Raw genomic sequence first — 13,042 nt, 5'->3', positions numbered from 1 at the left:
TTAGCCACCATACCTGACTGAAAACAGGTTAATTTTTTTGTTTTTATTTTAATTTTTATTTTTTTGAGACGGAGTCTCGCTGTGTCGCCCAGGCTGGAGTGCAGTGGCTCGATCTCAGCTCACTGCAAGCTCCGCCTCCAGGGTTCATGCCATTCTCCTGCCTCAGCCTCCTGAGTAGCTGGGACTACAGGCGCCCGCCACCTCACCCAGCTAGTTTTTTTTATTTTTCAGTAGAGATGGGGTTTCACCGTATTAGCCAGGATGGTCTCGATCTCCTGGCCTTGTGATCCCCCCGCTTTGGCCTCCCAAAGTGCTGGGATTACAGGCGTGAGCCACCGCGCCCGGCGGAACAGGTTAATTTTAAAAAAGTAACATAAGTAATTTGATAACAAACCTAGCGAATAAGATATGTAATCAAACTAATAGTATTGACTTAGGGAAAAAAAAAAAAAAAAAAAAAAAAAAAGCCTAGCAATAAAAGAATGAGATTGGTGTTTTTGCATTGCTGGGAATCTGCCTCTGGGTGAGTCTGTTTTGGGCACTGCAACAGATCACTGGCAGTTGCAGCTCCATGAGGGCAGGGACCTGTGCCTGGTACAGGACTGAACTGGGGTCTGCTCATCTGGCTCAGTAAAGCCAAACATTCACTCTGCAGTTTGCATTAGGAGGAAGAAGGGTATTTATCTTTGCAGTGCACCAAGCAAGAAGAATCAGGCAGCTCATACTTAAGACCTGACCTCCCCAATGGCTTGCAAGTAAGGGTTTTTATATTTATTTAGTTTTTGAGATGGAGTCTTGGTCTGTTGCCCAGCCTGGAGTGCGGTGGCGCGATCTCAGCTCACTGCAATCTCCCAGGTTCAAGCAATTCTCCTGCCTCAGCCTCCCTAGTGGCTGGGATTACAGGCTCCCGCTACCACGCCTGGCTAAGTTTTGTATTTTTAGTAGAGACGGGGTTTCACCATGTTGGCCAGGCTGGTCTCGAACTCCTGACCTCAGTTGATCTGTCCGCCTTGGCAAGGGTTTTTAAAGGCAGAGGCAGAGGTTACAGGCAAAGTCATAAATCAATACATGGAGGCTATATGCTGGTTTGACCTAAAAAGACGGGACATCTCAAAGTGGATGGTGGGGCATGGGGCGGGTTACAGGTCATAGATTCAAAGATTTTCTGATTTGCAATTGGTTAAGATGGCAAAGGTTTATCTAAAAATGTGGGGTCAGGAGAAAAGAGTGTTAGCTTTGGTTCATGGGCGTGACTTCCTCCAGGCCCCTCAGAAAGAACTTCAGAAAAAAAAAATGGCGGTTAGAGTTGAATCCTCAGTTCCCCCTTACCTGAGGTCTGGGTGCCAGTGGATTCATTTGCTGGGCATCCATGTTTCTGAAAAACAACTCAGTGACCTATGTTAGGAGGTTATCTTTAGTTTCTCTCTCCTTCCTTCCTTCCTTCCTTCCTTCCTTCCTTCCTTCCTTCCTTCCTTCCTTCCTTCCTTCCTTCCTTCCTTCCTTCTTTCTTTCTTTCTTTCTTTCTTTCTTTCTTTCTTTCTTTCTTTCTTTTTTCTTTCTTTCTTTCTCTTTTCTTTTTTTTTTTTTGAGACAGAGTCTCACTCTGTCACCCAGGCTGGAGTGCAGTGTTGGAATGTTGGTTCGCTGCAATCTCCACCTCCCAGGTTCAAGTGATTCTCTTGCCTCAGCTTCCCACGTAGTTGGGATTGCAGGTGCGCACCAGCATGCTCGGCTAATTTTTGTATTTTTAGTAGAGACGGAGTTTCACCATGTTGACCAGGCTGGTCTCAAACTCCTGACCTCAGGTGATCCGCCCGCCTCGACCTCCCAATGTGCTGGTGTCAGAGGTGTGTGAAACCAGAGCAACTCCATCTTGAAAAGGAGCTGGGTAAAAGGAGGCTGAGACCTACTGGGCGGTATTCCCAGACGGTTAAGGTGTTCTCTAAGTCACAGGATGAGATACAAGGTCAGCACAAGATACAGGTCATAAAGACCTTGCTGATAAAACAGGTTGCAGTAAAGAAGCCAGATAAAACCCACCAAAACCAAGATGGTCATGAGAGTAACCTCTGGCCGTCCTCACTGCTACACTCCCATCAGCCCCATGACACTTTACAAATGCCATGGCAACATCAGGAAGTTACCCTATATGGTCTAAAAGGGGAGGCATAACTAATCCACCCCTTGTTTAGAATATTATCAAGAAATAACCATAAAAATGGGCAGCCGTGGGAGCTGCTCTGTCTATGGAGTAGCCATTCTTTTATTCCTTTACTTTCCTAATAAATTTGCTTTTGCTTTGCACTGTGGACTTGCCCTGAATTCTTCCTTGCGCAAGATCCAAGAACACTCTCTTGGGGTCTGGATCAGGACCCCTTTCCTGTAACATTGAGATTACAGGCATGAGCCACCATGCCAAGCCTCTTTTTTTTTTTTTTTTTTTTTTTTTTTCCGAGACAGAGTCTTTCTCTGTGCTCAGGCTGGAGTACAATGGTGCAACCTCGGCTCACTGCAACCTCCACCTCCCGGGTTCACACCATTCTCCTGCCTCAGCCTCCCGAGTAGCTGGGATTACAGGCTGGTCTTGAATTCCTGACCTTGTGATCTACCCGCCTTGGCCTCCCAAAGTGCTGGGATTACAGGCGTGAGCCACCGCGCCCAGCCTTATTAATGCTGTTGTGAAAAATCCTTAATGACTGCAGATAACATCCTTGCAGTACCTTTACTCCTTCGGCTTTTTGCCAGCACCAACATTGGCCTTTGCAGTCCCCCTGACTTTCTCCATTCTGTTCTTGCATTCCTTTAGTTGGTTTCTTGAGGTCTTTTTCTTCTCATACAGGCCTTGTCTTGCAAGTCTGTGTTTGGTATGTTTGGGTTCATTTTACTTTACATAATCCAAGGAATCATAAATTGTGCCAAAGCCACAACCAACATGGGTTCTGAATCCAAATACAAAGATGACATCCAGTGTGGTCTTGTACATTTTGGCAAGTTTTCCCTGAATTTCTGTCTCAGGCACTGTTGCCTTCCAGGGGTGAAGGACATCAATGAGCATCTTTTTCTTCTGAAGTAGTCATGAACTTTCTAGTTAGGATAGTTACCGTGTGGTTCATGATGGCAGCCTACCCTCAGACAGCCAGGGAGGAGAAGAGTTATCTTTAGTTTCTGTAGGGAGCAAAACATCCTGGAATTCAAACTTTCTTGGCTATTGTTTTAAGCTACCATTACCTTCTTGCTTATCAAGTTGCTCATTTACTTCCCAGAGCTCACTAGGTGACTGGAATTTCCCCTGTGATAACTAAAACTTTTCCTTTATTTCCATGCTTTGGAGAAAGTGCACGGCAGGCTCCTAAGAAAAGTCCCTGCTACATCTTATGACCATCTTGCGAATTACTGTACCCTAGCAACTACTATGGTGCCTGGTGCATAGGAGGATGATTGATTAAATATATGCAGAAATTCACAATGTGACTAATTCAAAGTACCTGACACTCATTTGAATGCACACATTTGAAATAGTTTTTAAAAGAAAATAGCTTCCATAATTTCCAAATACAACAATAACAGTTTATAGGAAATGTCCCAAGCTAGTCCACTTACTTCTGTTTCTTTTTCACACAATACCATCTTCTGAATATATTCCATATTGCAAAATAAAAAAGCACTTTACGGTGATTATGTTAAATAGAGCCAACAGCATCATCCCTGTTTTATAGATTAGAGTGGGGATGTGGAACAGTGAGTAATTTTTTCAACATTAGTATTATTAATTAGAATCCCAACTTATACTTACTAATGCCCATTTCTGCCCAAATCACTGGAGGAAGGGCGGATTACCTATGGCGCTGGGGGTGGGGTCAGTTTCTCGTAGGTATGGGATGGGGAGATACTTGAGCAAGATTGGGGTGCTCCAGAGAAGGAACAAAGTGGGAGCAGATCCTGCGTAGGTCTTATGTCCCCTGCAGTCACCAACTAATAAATGGAAGATCTGGCACTCGCACTTGGCTCTCCTGAAGTTAAATGTGGCACTTTTGTTTTTACAGAATGTGTTATAACAAACAGTTCATTTCAAAGAGAACTTTCAGGGATTAATAAGTTTTACCCAGATAATAGATCAGGAGTTTTATTCTAATTGAAAATTAAATCTGATTTATGTGTCTCATGTGTTTTGATTCAGTGTAATACGTTTTACAAATGAAGAGATGTGGGAGACTGCAAATTATAGAAGTTTGTGTTTGTTTTGTTTTTTAATCTAAATTGTATACATTCCTAGAGTCCTTTTAGCAGCATTATTCAAAACCCCTTATTAACATTATTCAAGCCAGGCACAGTGGCTCACATCTGTAATCCCAGCACTTTGGGAGGCTGAGGTGGGCAGATCACCTGAGGTCAGGAGTTTGAGACCAGCCTGGCCAAGATGATGAAACCCCATCTCTACTAAAAATACAAAAATTAGCCGGGCGTGGTGGCGCGCGTCTATAATCCCAGCTACTCAGGAGGCTGAGGCAGGAGAATCACTTGAACACAGGAAGTTGCAGTGAGCCGAGATCGTGCCATTGCACTCCAGCCTGGGTGACAAGAGTGAAACTCCATCTCAAAGAAAACCTAAAAAACAAAAAACATTATTCAAAAGCATCTGCCGAACCTAATCCAGTAATTTTTTTCTCTTTTTTTTAAGACAGAGCCTCACACTGTCGCTCAGGCTGGACTACAGTGGCGCGATCTCAGCTCACTGCAGCCTCTGCCTCCTGGATTCTACTGCCTCAGCCTTCGAAGTAGCTGGGATTACAGGCACTCGCCACCACACCCAGCTAATTTTTTTGTATTTTCAGTAGAGACGGGGTTTCATTATGTTGGCCAGGCTGGTCTCAAACTCCTAACCTCATGATTCGCCCACCTCGGCCTCCCAAAGTACTGGGATTACAGGCATGAACCACTGCGCCAGGCCAATCCAGTAATTTTTAAAGTGGTATTCTTTAAGATTTCCCTGCAGAGGAAAATTGTTTCCTGTGAGCATCAACCCTAAGGCCTCCTAAGAAATTTCTGAGTTCAATAAACAGCAGATTTATGGCTGAGTGTGGTGGCTCACACCTGTAATCCCAGCACTTTGGGAGGCTGAGGCAGGCAGATCATTTGAGGTCAGGAGTTCAAGACCAGCCTGGCCAACATGGTGAAATCTTGTCTCTACAAAAATTAGCTGGGTGTGGTGGTGCACGCTTGTAATCCCAGCTACTTGGGAGGCTGAGACAGGAGAATCACTTGAACCTGGGAGATAGAGTGTGCAGTGAGCTGAGATTGCACCACTGCACTCCTGCCCGGGTGTGACAGAGTGAGACTTCATCTCAAATAAATAAATAAATATCAGATTTATAATGAGCATCTTTAAGACACATTTTATGCCAATGTGGCAGACACTGCCAGCTGCTTGCCAATAGCCATTTTCCCATTGTATTTACTCACAGAATCCAATTTTATTCTGGGCACAGTCTACCCACTTAAAATATTGAATGCCCAGCCTCTCTTGTAGTTGGGGTTACTTTATGACATGATCTGGCCAACTCTCAGCTCTGTAAACAGTGGCTTCGTGGTGCTTCCAGGAACATGCCCATTGTCCTTCTTCCTCCTGCCTGACTCATGGACACGATGCTTGATGGTCAAGTAGCTGTCCTGCCACCATGAAGATGAAAGCAACAATCTAAGGACGGTACAGGGAGCTAGGAGGAACCTGGGTCCCTAGAGCAGCTGCAGCAGCCTGGCCTGCCCACCCTTGAATCCTGACCATGTGGAAAAACAAATCCCTATTTGGTAAAGACATGGTAGTTGAGTTTCTGTTTACATGCATGCAGATACAATGCTGACTAATACGTTCAATATTTCCATTTTTGTGCCTTTTGTATAGCTCCAATAAGACCAAGTAACAAGATCATTGCTACACAAAATCTTCTCCTCCCTAACCTCCTGAACACAGTCCTTTCTTCTATGATGTGTTTCTGTAATAATAGGTCACATGTAAATTGGTAATTAGGGCACTGAGGACAGCATAACATGGAAGTCACACGGTTTCTATGCTATTTTTCATTGCACATTAATATTTTGAAGCAATGTATGAAGATCTTAAAGGAAAAAAAAAAACAAAACCTGAAGAAATACTTTCCTTTTGTGCAAGTAGTGGCAATATACTGACTTTAAAGACCATGAGTTTTTCCCCAATGTTAAGCTATCTGGTAAAAATGCAGACGAAGAAGTTATGTGTACATGTCATTCATTTAATTCCAGAAGCCTTTTTTCCCAATGAAGATGATCTCTAATTCCCTCACGTGTCTACATCTCAGAGTGGGTAGTGTGAGCCCAAGGGTTTGATGCTGCAAAGGCTGGCTGACGATGAAGGTGGGTGCACATGCAAGTGCAGATAGAATGGGCTCATTTTTTTTTTTTTTTTTATCAGCATTATGATTTTTTTTTTTAGTGCTCTGGTTACAACATCGCATTAGGATTTGAGCAGTTTGCTACAGACCTATTTCCCTGAAGTCCAGTTTATTTTATTTTATTTTATTTTATGAGACAGAGTTTCACTCTGTCACCTAGGCTGGAGTGCAGTGGTGCAATCTTGGCTCACTGCAACCTCTGCCTCCGGGGTTCAAGTGATTCTCCTGCCTCAGCCTCCTGAGTAGCTGGAATTACAGGTGCCTGCCACCAAGCCCGCCTAATTTTTGTATTTTTAGTAGAGACAAGGTTTCACCATGTTGGCCAGGCTGGTCTTGAATTCCTGACCTCCTGACAGGGTTACATCATATTGCCTACGGCTGGTCTTGAACTCCTGGGCTCAAGCCATTTACCTGTCTTGGCCTCCCAAAGTGCTGACATTGCAGGCATGAGCCACCACACCCAGCTGAGAATTCATTCTTTTTGCTTCTTCTGGCTTCTGATGGCTGCTGGCATTCCTTGGCTTGTGGAAGCATCACTCCAATATTTGCCTCTGTTTTCACATTACCTCTTCTATGTCTGTCTCAAATCTCTCTCTGCCTATCTCTTACAAAGATGCATGTGATGGCATTTAGGACCCACCTGGATAATCCAGGATAATCTCCCTATCTAAAAATAAATCTGAAAAAAAAAAATCACATCTTCAAAGAGCCTTTTCCAAATAAGGTAACATTTTCAGGTTCCAAAGGTATTAGGGATTAGGACTTGCTATCTTAGGGAACCATTGTTCAGCCCACTACACTAATGTTCTTGTAGCTGGAGGAAAATTCCTACCAGGAGAATACCAGGAAGTATCTTTTGCTTTCTGCTTTTGTCCTTTTCTGTCCTTGGAAAATATGTTTATTTCTGGAAAACTAAGAAACATGATGTCTTAGTTTGTTCAGACTGCTGTAATAAAAATACCATAGACTGAGTGGCTTCAACAACAGATTTATTTCTCATAGTTCTGAAGGATGGGGAGTATAAGAGCAAGGTGCTAGCAAAGTCAGTGTCTGAGGGTCCACTTCCTGGTTCAGACACAGCCATCTTCTTGCTGTATTCTCACAAAGCAGAAGGAGGGCCAGAGAGCTCTCTGGGGTCCCCTTTTATAAGGACACTAATCCCATTCATGAAGGCTCCACCCTCATGACCTTATTTCCTTCCAAATGTCCCACCTCCTGATACACACCAGTGGATAGAATTTCAACATTCAACATATAAATTTGGTTGGGGGTGAGGGGAGCACAAACATCAGTCTATTGCAGGTGATGACTGTTTTCTTATAAAACAATAAGAATTACATTTTCCAAAGAATCAGTGTAATAGTATTTGCGACTCATTCATAAAAATGTTTGATTGTCTTCCATCAAGAAACTCCTACCAAGTTAAATTAATGAGCAGTGGAGGTGGCAAAGCAATACTTGAGAAATTTTACATGCTGTGCCATTAGACCCATCATGATTTGCACACAGAATATAAAATCTTTGGCGTTCACCACTTAAAGTCGTTATCACCACATCACAAAACCAGGCTGTGACCTCAGGGTCCTTGCCGAATGCCACTGAACACAGGGGTGTCTTGCTTCATAGAGAGAGCTGGAGCCTTAGCAGGCTTTGGTGTGTTTGAGAGCCCCTAGAATGAAGGCACAAACAAACCCTGTTAATAATAAGGTGATTCTGGCACGATTAAGTCTTTCTGAAATCTGGTTTGGAGGTCCAGAATTTAAACTTTACCTGCTTTTAGACTCAAAAAAAAAAAAAAAGTGTTCTACTTTATTCAAATAAATATTTTTATTTTTTTCAAAACTTTATTCAAAACTTTATTCAAATAAAGTTTTCTTTAATAGGAAAGAATATTGTATTAGTCCATTCTCATGCTGCTATAAGGGACTGCCCAAGACTGGGTAATTAAAAAAGGAAAGAAGTTTAATTGACTCACAGTTCCGAAGGGCTGGGGAGGCCTCAGGATACTTACCATCATGGTGGAAGGGGAAGCAAATACATCCTTCTTCACATGGCAGCAGGAAAGAGCAGTGCTGAGCAAATTGGGAAAAGCCCCTTATAAAGCCATCAGATCTCATGAGAACTCACTCACTGTCATGAGAACAGCAGCATGGGGGTAACCACCCCCATGATTCAATTATCTCCCACTGGGTCCCTCCCATCACACGTGGGGATTATGGGAAATACAATTCAGGATGCGATTTGGGTGGGGACACAGCCAAACCATATCAAATATTACAGATTAATTAACTATGGCCAAATTTAATCAGTGCAAAGTCACACTTATTTTTCAGAATAGTATTTTAGTCTTGTAAAAACTCTCATTCTTAAGTAATACACATTCTATTGAGAAAGTCAGGTCTAAGAAAAGAAAGAGTTGAATGATTCTCATGGGTCTTATCTCATTTATAACAGATTTGGGGGGACATTTTATTTTATTTTTTGTAGAGACAATATCTTGCTATTTTGCCCAGGCTGGTCTTGAACTCCTGGGCTCAAGTGATCCTCCTGTCTTGCCCTCATAAAGTGCTGGGATTAGGGGCATAAGCCACCACGCCTGGCCAAACATTTTAATTTCATTTCTCACATCAGTTTTTTTTTTAAATCAAACCATGACAGTAAATTGGGAATTTCTCCTTTATCAGAAAACCTACTTTTAAAGAATTGGATTCTAATTTAGTCCATAAAATTGATGGCATACATATTTTTTCTTGGGAATTAAAAATGTTTCAAATATTCCACTTATTCATGCAACATGAACAGGTTCCTTTTTTAAAAAAAAATTTAATTTTAGGTTCTGGGATACACGTGCAGAACGTGCAGGTTTGTTACATAGGTAAATGTGTGCCATGGTGGTTTGCGGCACCCATCAACCCATCACCTAGGTATTAAGTCCCTCCCTCCCCCAGCGCCCCCGACAGGCCCCAGTGTGTGTTGTTCCCCTCCCTGTGTCCATGTGTTCCCACTGATGAACAAGTTCCTAGTTTCTAAACACCTATTATGGACCAGGCACACTAGACACTGGCATACAAAAGTCAACAAGACCTGGTCCTGCCCTCAGGGAGCCTGAAGTGTAAGGGGATGGAGAGAGGACCTAACTTCTCATGGGCTGTGAATGGTCCATGGGACTGTGCTAGGCTGGGTTGGGCTGTGAGAGTGAAGCAGAACCCAGCCAGTCTCAGGGAGGCTAGGGGCCTCTTCCAAAAGGAAGCTAAGGCCTGAAGAAGAAGAAAAAAGCCATTTCCTTCAACAGTGACTGTGTGAGGGAAGGGGGTGTGTATAAAGGCCCAGAAGTGATGTGCTTGAGAAAGGGAGGCTGCATGGCACAAGCACCAGGTTAAAAGAAGAGGCTGGGCCAGCCCCAGAGTGGCCTTATAAACTTATTAGAGGGTTTGGACTCCAAAACAATGAAAGGATCCCTTCCTTCTATTCCTTTTCTTCCCCTTCCTCTTTCTTCATTCCTTTCCTCCTTCCTCCCTTCCTTCCTTTCCTTTGTCTTCCTCCCTTCCTTCCTTCCCTTCCTTCCTTTCATACTCCCTCCCTCCCTTCTTCCCTTTTTTCCTTCCTTCATTTCTTCCTTCCTTTCATACTCCCTCCCTCCCTCCTTCCCTTTTTTCCTTCCTTCATTCCTTCCTTCCTTCCTCCCTCTCTCCCTCTCTTTTTTCTCTCTTTCATCTTTCTCTCTCTCTCCCCCGCCTTTCTTTCTTCTCCCCACGCTTCCCTCCTCTTTCTCACACTCTCTCTTTATTTCTCTTTTAGACAGGTCCTCACTCTGTCACCCAGGCTGGAGTGCAGTGGCAATCATAGCTCACTGCAGCCTCCAACTCCTGGGCTCAAGCCATCCTCCCACCTTAGCCTCCCAAATAGTAGGGATTACAGGTGTGCACTACGACACCAGGCCATTGAAGGATTTTCAAGCAGGGCAAAGACATACTCAGATCTGCATTTTATAATGATCATTCTACTTGCTGTCGAATGGCTCAGATGCTGGCAAGCCTGGAAGCAGAGAACCCTCAGGGTAGGGAGAGGCAGATCTAGGGGAGAGAGTGTGGTTCCCTGAACTATGACTCAGTTGGGAAGAAAAGAAGTGGATGGATTTGAAAAACAATTTCCCCTAGCAGGTTCCCCTACTGCAACCTCTACCTCCCAGGTTCAAGCAATTCTCCTGCCTCAGCTTCCCGAGTAGCTGGGATTACAAGTGCACAGCCACCACGTGGGGCTAATTTTTGTATTTTTAGTAGAGACAGGGTTTCGCCATATTGGCCAGGCTGGCCTCTAACTCCTGACCTCAAGTGAACCGCCCACTTTGGCCTCCGAAAAGTGCTGGGATTATAGGCATGAGCCACCATGCCCGGCAGCCCTAGTGATATTCTTGAAACAAACAACAGTTAAATACTTAGGTATTCAATACATCTAACTACTTTCTTGGAGCCGTGAAAAATGTCAGTGGTCTGTGGTGAACGAGTTTTCAAATCTCTTGCTTACAGGCCTAATTTTATACCTACAAGAGCAGGCTTGAAAATTGCTTTCTCTAATTTTTATTCCTAAGGTCATATGACATTAGCCTAAATAAGTAAACTTCACCTGTTCACATACTATAGAAGCACATCAAAGCTGCTCCAGGCTGGGTGCCGTGGCTCACGCCTATAATCCCAGCACTTTGGGAAGCTGAGGCAGGCGGAATACCCCCACCAGGAGTTCAAGACCAGGAGTTCAAGACCAGCCTTGGCAACAAAGACAGACCCTGCCTCTACAAAAAAAAAAAAAAAAAAAAAAAAAAAAAAAATTAGCCTGGCGTGATGGCGGGCCTACTTGGGAGGCTGAGGCAGGAGAATTGCTTGAACCCTGGAGGTGGAGGTTGCAGTGAGCAGTGAGCTGAGATCGCATCACTGCACTCCAGCCTGGGTGACACAGCAAGACTCCATCTCCAAAAACAAAACCAAACAAAATTAAAAAACGGCAGCCATAAAAAAGGATGAATTCATGTCCTTTGCAGGGATATGGATGAAGCTTGAAACAATCATTCTCAGCAAACTATCACAAGAACAGAAAACCAAACACCGCATGTTCTCACTCATAGGTGGGAATTGAACAATGAGAACACATGGACACAGGGAGGGGAACATCACATACCAGGGCCTGTCGGGGGGTGGGGTCTAGGGGAGGGATAGCTTTAGGAGAAATACCTAATGTAGATGATGGGTTGATGGGTGCAGCAAACCACCATGGCACATGTATACCTATGTAACAAACCTGCAGGTTCTGCACATGTATCCCAGAACTTAAAGTATAATTAAAACACACACACACACAACACAAAAACAAAAACAAACAACAACAACAACAAAAACCCAACCCTGCTCAGATCCTCACAGCAGCAGGTGTGGCCACCGCTCCTCTTACCATTGCACTTCCCCGGCTTCTCTCCAGCAGGGGAGTCTGCCTGCTGTTTTGTTTTTCGCCGGGGTGCCCACCCCCACAGTAAAGGGAAGGGTGCAGGTCGCACACACCACACTCCACAGGAATGGAAAGGGCGGGAACCCGCCTTTGCCAGAGCCCACCGCACATAGCACATACCGTTCTTCAGCCTTCACTTGGAGCACCAGGGCGGTGCCTTGGAGCGCGGGATGATTTCGGGCTGCGGAGGCGGCGGCACAGGCCAGACACGGCGGCAGGCGTCCGGCTGCACTTCTTCTCTTCTCCAGCAGGTGGCAATGAGTTAGCGGCAGCCTTCAAAGAGAACTAACTTCATCGCCGAGGCCGGAAGGCACAAATATTTAAAATTCTTTTATTTTTTTTTTATACGGAATCTCGCTCTGTCGCCCAGGCTGGAGCGCAGTGACATGATCTCGCCTCACTGCAACCTCCGCCTCCCGGGTTCAAGCGATTTTTCTGCCACAGCCTCCCGAGGAGCTGAGGTTATAGGCGCGAGCCACCACGCCCGGCTAAGTTTTGTATTTTTAGTGGAGATGCGGTTTCACCATATTGACCAGGCTGATCTCGATCTCCTTTCTTCGTGATTTTAACTGCCAACTTTAAAAATATTTAAATTTTGCTTAAACTAGAATAAAATAAAAGGTCCTAGGAGCTGTGAACAAGGAGAAGGCATCTGAAGATGCTCATAGAAATAGAATCCTAAATTTTATGACCTTTTTTTTTTTTTTTTGAGATAGGGTCTCACTCTGTTGCCCAGGCTGGAGTGGAGTGGTAAGGTAACCTCCGAGTAGCTGGGATTACAGGCGTCCGCCACCATGCCCAGCTAACTTTTTATATTTTTTTTTAGAGATGGAGGTCTCGCCATGTTGCCCAGGCTGATCTCCGGCTCCCGAGCTCAAGTTGTTCTCTCCTGCTTCGGTCAACCAAAGTGCTGGAATTACAGGCATGAGCTATCGCACTGGGCCCCTTTATGGCTTTTTATATTAAAAGATGATGCCACTGACCAGTGCCAGTGGTGAAACAGTAGAGTCTGAAGATGACTCTGGGCTTCCAGGACGGGGGAAGAGCTGTAACCCAGTGCCTTCCTATTTCTTCCAAACTCAGCTTCCCATGACTTTCTCCCTCCCCGCTGGAGGGGCTGC

General features: G+C 44.5%; 1 long non-coding RNA gene and 1 pseudogene across 1 annotated transcript; both read right to left on the bottom strand.

Moving 5' to 3' along the window:
• Positions 1–2,718: 2,718 nt before the first annotated feature.
• On the bottom strand, positions 2,719–3,113 carry LOC103220188 (small ribosomal subunit protein eS24-like; annotated as a pseudogene).
• Positions 3,114–7,397: 4,284 nt separating this feature from the next.
• On the bottom strand, positions 7,398–12,207 carry LOC119627115 (uncharacterized). The gene is made up of 3 exons (XR_005243155.2): positions 12,042–12,207; positions 8,437–8,497; positions 7,398–8,094 (listed from the first exon to the last, which is right to left on the bottom strand). It is a non-coding gene; the product is annotated as an uncharacterized lncRNA (long non-coding RNA).
• Positions 12,208–13,042: the final 835 nt, after the last annotated feature.

The sequence above is a fragment of the Chlorocebus sabaeus genome, chromosome 14 (assembly GCF_047675955.1).
Source record: "Chlorocebus sabaeus isolate Y175 chromosome 14, mChlSab1.0.hap1, whole genome shotgun sequence".
Lineage (NCBI taxonomy): Eukaryota > Metazoa > Chordata > Mammalia > Primates > Cercopithecidae > Chlorocebus > Chlorocebus sabaeus.
The sequence above is the reverse complement of the archived record's forward strand: the minus strand, read 5'-3'. Positions and strand labels throughout refer to the sequence as shown.